Source organism: Somniosus microcephalus, chromosome 7 (genome assembly GCF_052327205.1).
Source record: "Somniosus microcephalus isolate GS21.2 chromosome 7, FLI_Smic_1.0, whole genome shotgun sequence".
NCBI lineage: Eukaryota > Metazoa > Chordata > Chondrichthyes > Squaliformes > Somniosidae > Somniosus > Somniosus microcephalus.
This window is the reverse complement of record NC_140993.1, coordinates 235,943,805-235,956,093: the sequence shown is the minus strand read 5'-3', so window position 1 is coordinate 235,956,093 and position 12,289 is coordinate 235,943,805. Positions and strand designations below refer to the sequence as shown.

Below are 12,289 nucleotides of genomic sequence, written 5' to 3'. Positions count from 1 at the left end.
AATTCGAACGCGGAGTGTGTTGTCAGCGATGGTAATTTGAGGAGAAGGAAAGCCGGTCACAGAGAGAGAAAACATGTAGGAGCGGGTTAACCGCAGGGGCTTTATACATTTTTAAAAGGAGTGGCCAGGAAGTTGCCGCATGTTCCTCCTGCATCAGTTGTGTAAGTATCTCCGCTTCATGGTTTAAAGGGGCGAGAGGAGAGAAGGTTCATCCCGTCCCCCCTGACAATACCGGGCTCCCTTTCACTGGCCTGTCTGTCACACACACACTGCTGCCTCTTCCCCCAGCTGTACCTGCAGCATTGGGCCCACAGTCTTTTTTAATTGTTTTTTCCACCTTTTTAAAAATCGTAATTTCAATGCTGAGTAAGTGGGGAAATAATTAATACCTCCTTCGACCCATTGGGTGGCGAAATGGTTGGACTCTAGGGGAAGAGAACAGCACTAAAAAAAAAAAAAAAAAAAAAAATGACAGCCATTCTTGATTAACTTTTTTTTCTCTTGCCAGTAGGAAATGGGGGAGTAGCTGTGAGCTCCACCACTGTCCAATTTATGTGCAGTGGGTTCTACTTTTGTGCGCGCACATCTTGGTTGTAAGGAAAACATTGCGTGACCTTGGCGAAAACCAAATTTGAGCCTGGTACTTTTAGTTCTTTGCAAAGGAAAAAAACTGGTTAAAGTAGTAGTTCCGATACACCAAAATAATTCTTAATAGATTTTGTTACTTACCATGACCCGAGGCTCCATTTAAAACTCACTCAAAATTGTAAAGCTTAAGTATTTACCGAGCCTGACAGTGGAACGTAACATAATTTAAATGGATGTTGCATTTGTTAATTAAACCCCTCTTGGGATTTTCTGTTCTGTTGTGATGCTGTGGAATTCACTTCCGGGGTTAGTGGCTGAGGCAGAAACATTCAAGATATGGGGGATAGGTGAATGAAGGCATATGGGAACAACAACTTGCATTTATATAGCGCATTTAACGTAGTAAAATATCCCAAGGTGCTTCACAGGAGTGTTATCAAACAACATTTGACACCAAACCACATAAGGAGAAATTAGGGCTGATGATCAAAAGCTTGGTCAAAGAGGTAGGTTTTAAGGAGTGTCTTAAGTGAGGCGAGAGGGACAGAGGCAGAGGGGTTTAGAGAGGGAATTCCAGAGTTTAAGGCCTAGGCGGACCGGTAGCCAATGTAGGTCGAGTGATGGGTGAACGGGACTTGGTGGAATTTAGGATATGCGTAGCAGAGTTTTCAATTTGTAGGTCTGCTTGTGTGGATGGTAAATGCTGGCATGGATTGACTGGTCTATTTCCATGTTGTAACTTTACTGTCTTTTTTTTAAAAAGGGTTTAAAATATATTTTTAAAAAAACCTCCCATGGTAATTTCTTTTGACTTGATTTACAAGGCTGATGCAGATGAATGTAAGAAGTCACACAACACCAGGTTATAGTCCAACAGTTTTATTTGAAATCACAAGCTTTAGGAGCGCTGCTCCTTCGTCAGGTGAAGCGACTTCACCTGACGAAGGAGCAGCGCTCCGAAAGCTTGTGATTTCAAATAAAACTGTTCAAAATCAAATCAACTTTTATTGTCATTGTTAGTGCACAAGTGCAGTACAACGAAATGTAGGCTTGCGGCTCCCGAGAGTGTACAATTTGGATTTGGACACTTAAACATTTCAACATACATTTGTACATGTATATTAGCATAAATATGACCATAATAAAGTGCATCGGCAGATGTGCAGGCTTTAGTGTTTATTTGTGGAGTTCAGTAGGATGACAGCCCTGGGAAAGAAGCTGTTCCTAAATCTCGACGTACGGGTGCGAGTGCATCTGTAGCGTCTTCCAGATGGTAGGAGGGCGAACAGATTGTGGCTGGGGTGGGTAGGGTCTTTGATGATGGACCGTGCCCTCCGTAGGCAGCGTTTCTGATATATATGTTCTATGGTCGGTAGCTGGGTGCCGGTAATGCGTTGGGCAGTTTTGACTACCCGCTGCAGGGCTTTCCGGTCATGGGAGCTACAGCTGCCGTACCATACCGTGATACAGTTTGTCAGGATGCTCTCTATAGTGCAGCGGTAGAAGTTAGAGAGGATCGGGGGTGACAGATTACATCCCTTCAGCCTCCTCAAGAAATATAGACTATAACCTGGTGTTGTGTGACTTCTTACATTTGTCCACCCCAGTCCAACACTGGCATCTCCACACGATGTAGATGAAGGTAAGTTAGCTCATCACTCCAGAAAGAATGATTGACTATCATCTTGGAGAAGGTAGAAGTAGAAGGAGTTCTAAAGTGACTCATCTGGTAATAGAAATTTATAACCAAGTCAACCCTCTAACAGACTTGACAATCTGATACCTGAGCCAGGCAGACCTGCACTACTCCAATGTATTGTGGTGATTGGCAGTCTATCTCTTTAATGAAATGCAGAGGAGAGACCTGTCACTGGGGGGCTGGGATTTTTTTCTGCTGTTACAGATTACCCATCAGCCTAGGTGAAGAAGGTCTTGTAGGGTTTTGTTGGGCATACCCAATACTATCAGAATATTCTAGATTCACATCTAAATTTAGGATTGCATGTCCAAACTTAAAAAATAGTTAAGTTTACATTATAATTTTAAGGGTTGATTAGACAACAGAATAGGAGGAAGTGGTCTAACCTTGTATTTGCTAACCTGCACCAAAGGTCTCTGGACTTAGTAAGTGGGGTGCATCCCTATGGGCACGACCTTGCACCCTGTATCGGGCAAGCAAAAATTCTACAGGTGTAGATTTCTTTGTCGCTTGATTTTGAGGCTCTTCAATGGGATGATGAATTTCTGCATGTCAAATGCCTACCTGACACAATTCAAAAAAGAAATATGTGCATCCTGACCCAAGCACCACACTTGCTTTGGACTATGTCATTTTGGCAATTAATAAATTGTGGCTGTTTTTATTTTAGTATGGATAATGCAGCTGTTGACTACAAAAAGCAGCCTGCAGTACTTTCTTAGTAACATAAATGCAGAGAGTTTAGGGCCAATTTTTGTTGTAAGATCCCTATTTTGAAATATTTAGAAGATTCAATTTTACTGACTTTCCCAAGGTCACTTTAGCCTCAACGTTTAGTGATTCCACTGTAGAATGCTTGGCTTCACCTAGATCATACCACTCCATATGTTTTGGTAACTTTTTTTTGGTTTATAAAAATCTCCTTTTTTATTTGGATAATACATTTCCAGAATTTCTCCTTTAGATTGCCTTTCCACGCCCTTTTTTTGCTCAGAGGTAGAGCTCCTTTGCATAACATATCATGTCTTCAGTTGAATGATTCTTGGGCTGGTACTTGGTATCTTTTTTACATGGGACTATGTAACCTTCCATGACTTTGGGTAAAAGTATTGCATTCTTCCAAGGGAATAAAAGATTTGAGTTTTTTTATATCTATACACTGCACTAGCTTTTGATTCTATGAAATCTGATTGGATGCTTATCAGCTCTGCAACTGGACATGTTGGGTTTCATTTTTCACTGGCAGTCCCTGTGATCTTGCCCAGTTGGCTATTGTGTACTTGGAAGGTGAGTGATAGTGGCATATTTGAAGGGGTACCAGTGCCTGTGAACTGTATGCCAACATGTCACTCTTTTATAAGAGGAGGAGTTGGGAGCAAAAGTTATTTGACCTTGTAAGGATAAATTATCAGATGGCAGCATTCCCTTGAAGCACAGCTGCATGCATAAAGGGAAACCTAGGAAGTACTTTATGTTCATAAAAGAAAATGTCTTTTTTATTAACTCAATTTTCTTGTCTTGAAGACCCTTGAGTAGGGTTTTGCTGCCTGCTAAACTATTCCAATGATGTCACCTTTACATGGAGCATCCCAAAGCAGCTCTCTTGGAGATAGCAAGAGGTGTGTGTTCAAACCAGCCTGAGGCTTGCTCCAAGGATGCCCTGTCTCTGGGATACCATGGTCTAGGCTGGGAATGCAGATCTTGCACCCTCTGCAGCATGGATTTCTAGGGTTGGGCAGATTTACAATAGCATTGACTCATCTGACGTCTTGTTCCAGTGCTGTTGGCAAAGGAGCTCCTCCTGGGATGTGTGGGTATGTTCCCTACAACTTGTCACTGGAGCTGTGTAGCATCAAGGGAGACCCTATTTCAGGGTCCCTGTGATGGCAGTAAAAACCTTCTCCTAAAATTGGGAAATACATTGAACAATGGGTGCTTCCCTTTTTAGCTAGTCTTGTGTCTTGTGTTTTAATGTAATCTGCATTTACAAGGGCCCCCACTGATTTGCTGGTAATGCTTTTTAAATTTACTACATGGGATTTGCACCATGGGGGATCTGTAATGAGCGATACAGCCATGGTTATACACAAAGGATTTGGAGGGTAGCCATGAACTACAGCATAATTGGTTCAGTGTAGAATTAGAAAAGAATAATGGATGAGTCAAAGATAAGGGTGCTGGACCAGAAAAGGGCAAGTTCAATTCAATATGAAGAGATATGGCCAGAATTAACTGTTCAGAAAAGTTACCAAGCACACCACCATGTATGAGATGCCAAGAATACAAAATTAATTTATTATTCCTATAAAGTGATAGTTCCATGGTAATAGATTAAACTTAAACAAACTTGAAACTGAATGATAAAACCAGGCCTAACAATAGTAATAAAAATAATAAAGCATGTAGAAAATTTAGGGGAAGAGATGAAAAGGGCCAAAATAACATGGTGGGGGATGGGGCTAGCAATTGTATAAAAGTCCTTATTTCCTCCTAAGCATACGAAATGCAAAAAATAGTTGAAAGGCTAGGATTGCTCAATAATTGGAGAGGGACTCTAGTTGTGGAGGATGAAGGTATGGTGTGTGTGTGTGTGTGAGCAAAAAAATTTGCATCAGTGTTGAATGTACATGTACTGTAGCTAGGACTTGAGACTGGAAGAGGTTACTGTGGTAGATGAGGTGAAGCCATTGAAATATTTAAATGTGGCTTTTGAAATCTGTTGAACATCCCCTATGGGGAAGAGCTGATGGGTGATGTGGGACTTGTTCGAATGAGATGCAGGTCTAAAGTTTTGGCTGAGTTGCAGCTTATATAGGAACATGCATAGGAGGGTGTTGGAATGTTGGAGATGACTTGGTTTGTTGCATGTCTGGTTACAAATACTACCACCATTCAGAGAGCTGTTCCTAGTGATTCTCCGCATTGTTGGCAGTAGAGGTGTTGTAATGCCAAACAAACCATAAATGGCACAGTGACCATGAATTAAGAGGGAAAAAAAAAAGTTAGTCACTGTGGCCCTTGTAGTGTTTGACCATTCTGTGTACGGTAGGTCGATGTGTGTTTCTCTGACTGTTCACCTGTTTTTTAATTTGTAAACTCGGTTTTGATAATTGTAATACGACTAGTTTGTTTTTGCTTCAGTATCTTGTTTTAAACAATAACTGTGCATCTGTAGTCATGTTTAATTGTTCAATATTAAGCTGCAACATCATAGAACGATACAGCCAAAAAGGAAGCCATTTGGTTTTAAGAGAATGATTCCGGAAATATGAAATCCTGACGTCTCAATATAATCATGTGATTGAGTCATTAAAAAGTGGTTCTAGTGGTGATGCTCTCGCTCCTCTCCCCTTAACCTTCTCTGCTCTAAGGAGAGCAAACCCAGTCTCTCTACATAACTGAAGTCCTGGTACCATTCTAGTAAGTCTCCTCTGAACCCTCTTCAAGGCTTTGACATCTTTCCTAAAGTATGGTGCCTAGAATTGGACACCATACTCCAGCTGAGGCCTAACTGGTGTGTTATAAAGATTTAGCATAAATTCCTTGCTTTAGTACTCCGTTCCTCTACTTATAAAGCCAAGGATCCCGTTTGGCTTTTTAACAGCCTTCTCAACTTGTCCTGCCATCATTTGTGTCCATACATCCCGAGGTGTCTCTAAGAACACAAATAGGAGCAGGAGTAGGCCATTCGGCCCTTCGAGCCTGCTCCACCATTCAATGAGATCATGGCTGATCTGCCTCAACTCCATTCACCGGCCATATCCCTTGATGCCTTTACTAGTCAGAAATCTATCGACTTCTGTTTTGAATGTACCCAATGACTGAGCCTCCACAGCCCTCTGAGGTAGAGAATTCCAAAGATTCACCACCCTCTGAAGAAATTTCTTCTTATCTCAGTCCTGAATGGCCTACCCTTTACCTTGAGGCTGTGGCCCCTGGTTCTAGACTTCCCAGCCAAGGAAAACATTCTCCCAGCATCCACCCTATCGAGCCTTATAATAATTTTGTATGCTTCAATGAGATTCCCTCTCATTCTTCTGAATTCAAGAGAATACAGGCCTAGTTTACTCAATCTCTTTTCATACGACAGTCCCGCCATCCCAGGAATCAATCTCGTGAACCTTCGTTGCACTCTCTCTATGGCAAGTATATCCTTTGTTGGGTAAGGAGACCAAAATTGTACACAGTACTCCAGGTGTGGTCTCACCAAGGCCCTATATAATTGGAGTAAGACTTCTTTACTCCTGTACTCAAATCCTCTTGTAATGGCTTGCTGCACCTGCACATTCACTTTGTGACTCGTGTACAAGGACACCCAGGTCCCTTTGAGCATCTGCATTCCCTAATCTTTCACCATTTAGGAAATACACTGCCTTTGTTTTTTTTATCAAAGTGGATAACTTCACATTTATCCACATTATATTCCATCTGCCATGTTCTCGCCCATTCACTGAGCCTGTCGAGATCCCCTTGAAACCTCTTCACATCCTCTTCACAACTGACACTGCCACCTAGCTTTGTATCATCAGCAAATTTGGAAATGTTACATTTAGTCCCCTCATCCAAATCATTGATATAGATTGTGACTAGCTGGGGCCCAAGCACCGATCCTTGTGGTGTCCCACTAGTCGCAGCCTGCCATCCTGAAAAAGACCCGTTTATCCCTACTTTGTTTTCTGTTTGTTAGTCAATTCTCAATCCATGCTAGTATATTACCCCCAATTCCATGTGCCCTAATTTTGTTCACCAACCTCTTGTGTGGGACCTTTTATTGAAGGCCTTCTGAAAATCCAGATATACCACATCTACCGGTTCCCCTTTGTCTACTCCACTAGTTACATCCTCCAAGAACTTCAATAGGTTTGTCAAACAGAATTTCCCTTTCATAAATCCATGTTGACTCTGCCCAATCTTGCTACAGGAAACTTTGTTATATCCGGCACCGACGGGACCGAGCTGTTGCCGATCTATCAAAACAGCCGGACATACCAGCGTTAATGTTGAAGCATACGGAGGTTTTCATCTCCGTATCTGACAACAAACACTGTTGCTTAGCAACAGCTTCTAAACAGTCGGCCTGTACCTTGGAAGCGTCTCTGTAGCTGAGCTTCAGAGAGACTTTCCAGAGCCTGACTGTGGGGGGGGGGGGGGGGGGGTGGAAAAAGCCACGAGAAGAAAAAAAAACCTAACTAAACGGCTCCTGATTTCTGCCAGTAGATCGAGGTTTCCGGACATACAACCTCCGGATAAACCAAAGTTTCCTGTATTAGTTTCTAAGTGCCCAGTTACTGCATCCTTTATAATAGATTCCAGCATTTTCCCAACTACTGGAGTGAGGCTAACATGTCTGTAGTTCCCTGTTTTCTCTCCCTCCTTTCTTAAATAGCAGGGTTACATTTGCTATCCTCCAATCTGCAGGAACCGTTCCAGAATCTATAGAATTTTGGAAGATGACAACCAATGTGTCCACTATCCCAATGGCCACCTCTTTCAAAACCCTAGTATGTAGGCATCCAGTCCTTGAGATTTATCGACTTAGTTCCATTAATTTTGCTAGTACATTTTTTTTTTTTTTTTTTTACTAATTTCTTTAAGGTCCTCATTCTCGCCACACCCTTGGTTTTCTCGTATTTCTGGGAGGTTTTTTGTGTCTTTCTCTGTGAAGACAGAAACAAAGTTTATTTATTTAATTTCTCTGCCATTTTCTCATTTCCCCCATCATAAATTCTCCTGTCTCTGACTGTAAAGGACCTACATTTACCTTCACCAGTCTTTTCCTTTTCACATACCTATAGAAGCTTTTACAATCCATTTTTATATTTTTTGCTGGTTTGTTTTCCTGCATCCCCTTTAAAATTGTACTTTTTAGTTTATATTGCCTCCCCTCTCATTCTTCCTACCAAAATGCATCACTTCACACTTTTCTGTATTAAATGTCATCTGCCATGTGTCTCCCCATTTCAATGTCCTCCCTGAAGTCTTGTTGCTATCCTCCTCATGGTTTACTATTCTGTGTTTTGTCATTTACAAACTTTGAAAATATGTCCTGTAATACCCAAATGTAGGTCATTAATGTATATCAAAGAGCAATAGTTCTATCCATGCCACTGCCACTTTAATCCCATGGGCTTTAATTTTGCTAGCAAGTCTATTATGTGGTACTTTGTCAAACCCCTTGTTTGAAAGGCCATGTACACATCAACCATTACCCTCTGTTACTTCAGTATAGAACTCCAATCAAGTTAGTCAAACATTATTTGCCTTTAACAAATATGTGCTAAGTTTCACTTATTAACCCATATTATTCCAAGTGCCCATTAACTTTTTCCTGGATTATTGGCTCTAAAAGTTTCCCCACCACTGACATTAGCCTTATTGGCCTGTAGTTGCTGGGTTTATCCCCCTCTTTTTTGAGCAGGTGTGTAATGTTGGCAATGCTCCAGTTCTCTGGCATCAACTCCATGTCAAAGGGGATTGGAAGATTATAGCCAGGGCCTCCACAATTTCAACCCTTCCTTTCCTCCGCAACCTAGGATGCAATCCTTCTGGACCGGGTGACTTTTCTACTCTAGTGCTCCTGACTTTTTAAATATCTCCTCTATCTGTTTTTATCCTATTCAATTTCTATACTCCATTGCTGACATTGACAGCATCCTTTTTAGTGAAGACAGATGCAAAGTATGCATTAGTACCTCAGGCATGCCCTCTGCTTCCAAGATCTCCTTTTGGTCCTGAATCAGCCCCACCCTTTTGACTCTTTGTTTAAAAAAGACCTTTTTGTGTTCTCTTGTGTTACCTGTTAATCTATTCTCATACACTCTCTGTCCCTCTTATTGTCTGTTGCAGTCCTCTACTTTCTGTATTCAACTTGGTTCTCTACATTTATCAAAAGCCTCCTTTCTGTTTCATTTTAACCTTTTTTAGTCATCCAGGGAGCTCTAGCTTTGGATGCCCTTCCTTTCCCCTTGTGGGAATCTGTCTAGTCTGTACCTGAGCTGTTTCCTCTTTGTAGGCCTCCCATTGCTCATTTACTGTTGTACCTGCCAATCTTTGATTCCAATCCACCTAGGCCAGATCCCTTTACAGCTCACTGAAATTAGCCCTCCTCCAGTTGAGTATTTTTACGTTTGATTGTTCCTTGTGCTTTTCCATAACTACACTAAACCAGATATTGTGATCGCTACTCCCAAATGCTCTCTAAAACATGCTCCACTTCATTCCCTAAAACTAGATCCAGCACTGCTTCCTTCCTTGGTAGGCTGGAAATTACTGATCAAGAAAGTTCTCTTGTACACATTTCAGAAATTCCTGCCCCTCTTTGCTCTTTTACACTGCTATTTTCTCAGTCTAGATTAGGATAATTGAAGTCCCCCATTATTACTACTCTAAAGTTCTTGCACCTTTCTGCAATTTTACTGCAAATCTGCTCCTCTATCTTCCTACCACTATTTGGTGGCCTATAATGCCCAGCAGTTTAATAGCTCCTCTTCCTTCATTCTAACCAAATAGATTCTATCTTTGATCCCTCAAGTGCAACATTGCTTTCCAATGCTGTATCTTTGATCACTACTGCCGCTCTTTTTTCCCCCATCCTTCTCTTTCTTGAATACAGCAATATTAAGTTCCAAATCCTCCTTGTTTGAGCCAGGTCTCAGTTATTGTAAAAAGAAAAAGATTAGTGAAGACAAATGTAGGTCCCTTAGTCAGAAACAGGAGAATTTATAATGGGGAACAAGGAAATGGCAGAGCAATTAAACAAATACTTTGGTTCTGTCTTCACGGAAGAGGACACAAATAACTTCTAAGAAATGCTAGGGAAACAAGGGTCTAGTGAGAAGGAGGAATTAAAGGAAATTAGTATTAGTAAAGAAATAGCGCTGGAGAAATTAATGGGACTGAAAGCTGATAATTCCCCAGGGCCTGATGATCTGCATCCCAGAGAACTAAAAGAGGTAGCCGTGGAAATAGTGGATGCATTGGTTGTCATCTTCCAAAATTCTATAGAATTTTGGAACAGTTTCTGCAGATTGGAGGGTGGCAAATGTAACACCACTATTTAAAAAAGGAGCGAGAAAATGGGGAACTGCAGACCAGTTAGCTTAACATCAGTAGTAGGGAAAATACTAGAGTCTGTTATAAATGATGTGATAACAGGACACTTAGAAAATATCAACGGGATTGTGATGAAATATTCCATTCATCACTGCCTGTGACTGTGGTTGGTTTCAGGTTTCCCCTCACCATTGTATTGCCTGTGACTGTGGTTGGTTTCAGGTTTCTCCTCACCATTGTATTGTATATTGGAATGTGTTGTGTGTAGGGCTCCGCCCATACCTGGCCTCTATGTAAGCCAGCTCAGTCTGGCCTCATATCCAGTACTGCAGAGCTCCAGATGGAAGATACCTCTCTCCACTGCGTGTTATCTTCTAAGTTAATAAAAGCCTTGTTTTGTTCCGCCAACATCGAGTCTCGGGATTATTGAGGCACATCAGGGATTAGACAAAGTCAACATGGATTTATGAAAGGGAAATCGTGTTTGACAAACCTACTGGAGTTTTGAGGATGTAACTGGTAGAATAGATAAGGGAGAACCAGTGGATGTGGTGTATTTGGATTTTCAGAAGGCCTTTGATAAAGTCCCACATAAGAGGTTAGTGTGCAAAATTAAAGCGCATGGGATTGGGGGTAATATACTGGCATGGATTGAAAATTGGTTAACAGACAGGAAACAGTGAGTAGGACTAAATGGGTCTTTTTCAGGGTGGCAGGTGGTGACTAGTAGGGTACCGCAGGGATCAGTGCTTGGGCCCCAGCTATTCACTATATATATATCAATGATTTGGATGAGGGAAACAAATATAATATTTCCAAGATTGCTGACGACACGAAACTAGGTGGGATTGTGAGTTGTGAGGAGGATGCAAAGAGGCTTCAAGGCGATTTAGACAAATTGAGTGGGCAAATAATGGCAGATGCAGTATAACGTGGATAAATGTGAAGTTATCCACTTCGGTAGGAAAAACAAAGGCAGAGTATTATTTAAATGGTGATTGATTGGGAAATGTTGATGTACAAAGGGACCTGGGTGTCCTTGTGCACCAGTCACTGAAAGGAAACATGCAGGTGCAGCTAGGAAGGCAAATGGTATGTTGGCCTTCATTGCAAGAGGATTTGAGTACAGGAGCAAGGATGTCTTACTACAGTTATACAGGGCTTGGTGAGACCACACCTGGAGTATTGTGTGCAGTTTTGCTCTTCTTACCCAAGCAAGGATATACTTGCCATAGAGGGAGTGCAGTGAAGGTTCACCAGACTGGATGGCAGGACTGTCTTGAGGAGAGATTGGGTTGACTAGGCCTGTATTCACTAGAGTTTAGAAGAACGAGAGGGGATCTCATTGAAACGTATAAAATTCTGACCAGGCTAGACAGACTGGATGCAGGGAGGATGTTTCCCCTGGCTTTGGGGGGGGGGGGGTGGGGGGTCTAGAACGAGGGGTCAGTGTCTCAGGATACGGGGTAGGACATTTAGGACTGAGATGAGGAGAAATGTCTTCACTCAGAGGGTGGTGAACCTGTGGAATTCTCTACCACAGAAGCATGTGGAGGACAAGTCACTGAATATATTTAAGGAGATAGATTTCTAGACACAAAAGGCATCAAGGGGTATGGGGAGAGAGTGGGAATATGGTATTGAGAGAGGATCAGCCATGATATTGAATGGCAGAGCAGGCACGAAGGGCCTATTCCTGCTCACATTGTTTTTCTATTGCCACTATCATTGTTCCATGTGGCTTCTTGTGCCTACAGCTTACCAAACTTTATTTCTAACTCTCCATGCATTGCACTCCAAACCTGCCTTTGTCTGTTTTGCATTTCACCCATCTGATCCCTCCTATTTCTGAACTCTTTATTCTAATGCTGTTTGTCTCTCCCAGTCCTCTCGGCACTTCTCTGCTCCTTTTTCTAATGCTTGATCCTGGTGCCAGCCAAATATTTTTTT

General features: G+C 41.8%; 1 protein-coding gene and 1 long non-coding RNA gene across 4 annotated transcripts in view; one reads left to right on the top strand and one right to left on the bottom strand.

The window, feature by feature from the left end:
- Positions 1-12,289, bottom strand: part of LOC147115155 (uncharacterized) — an 82,248-nt gene that overhangs the window by 27,202 nt on the left and 42,757 nt on the right. Inside the window, exon 1 of one of the 2 annotated variants that reach the window (XR_015079064.1) lies at positions 730-801. The exons of the other annotated variant lie outside the window; for it this stretch is intronic. This is a non-coding gene — a long non-coding RNA (uncharacterized LOC147115155). Of the gene's footprint in view, positions 1-729; positions 802-12,289 lie in introns of those variants that run through there. 2 annotated transcript variants of the gene reach the window in all.
- The window catches only part of fbxo43 (F-box protein 43), a 36,458-nt gene continuing 24,189 nt past the window's right edge, over positions 21-12,289 (top strand). For both annotated transcript variants that reach the window (XM_085993449.1, XM_085993448.1), the window contains exon 1: positions 21-161. The gene's annotated coding sequence lies outside the window, so the exon portion shown is untranslated. The remainder of the gene's footprint in view (positions 162-12,289) is intronic.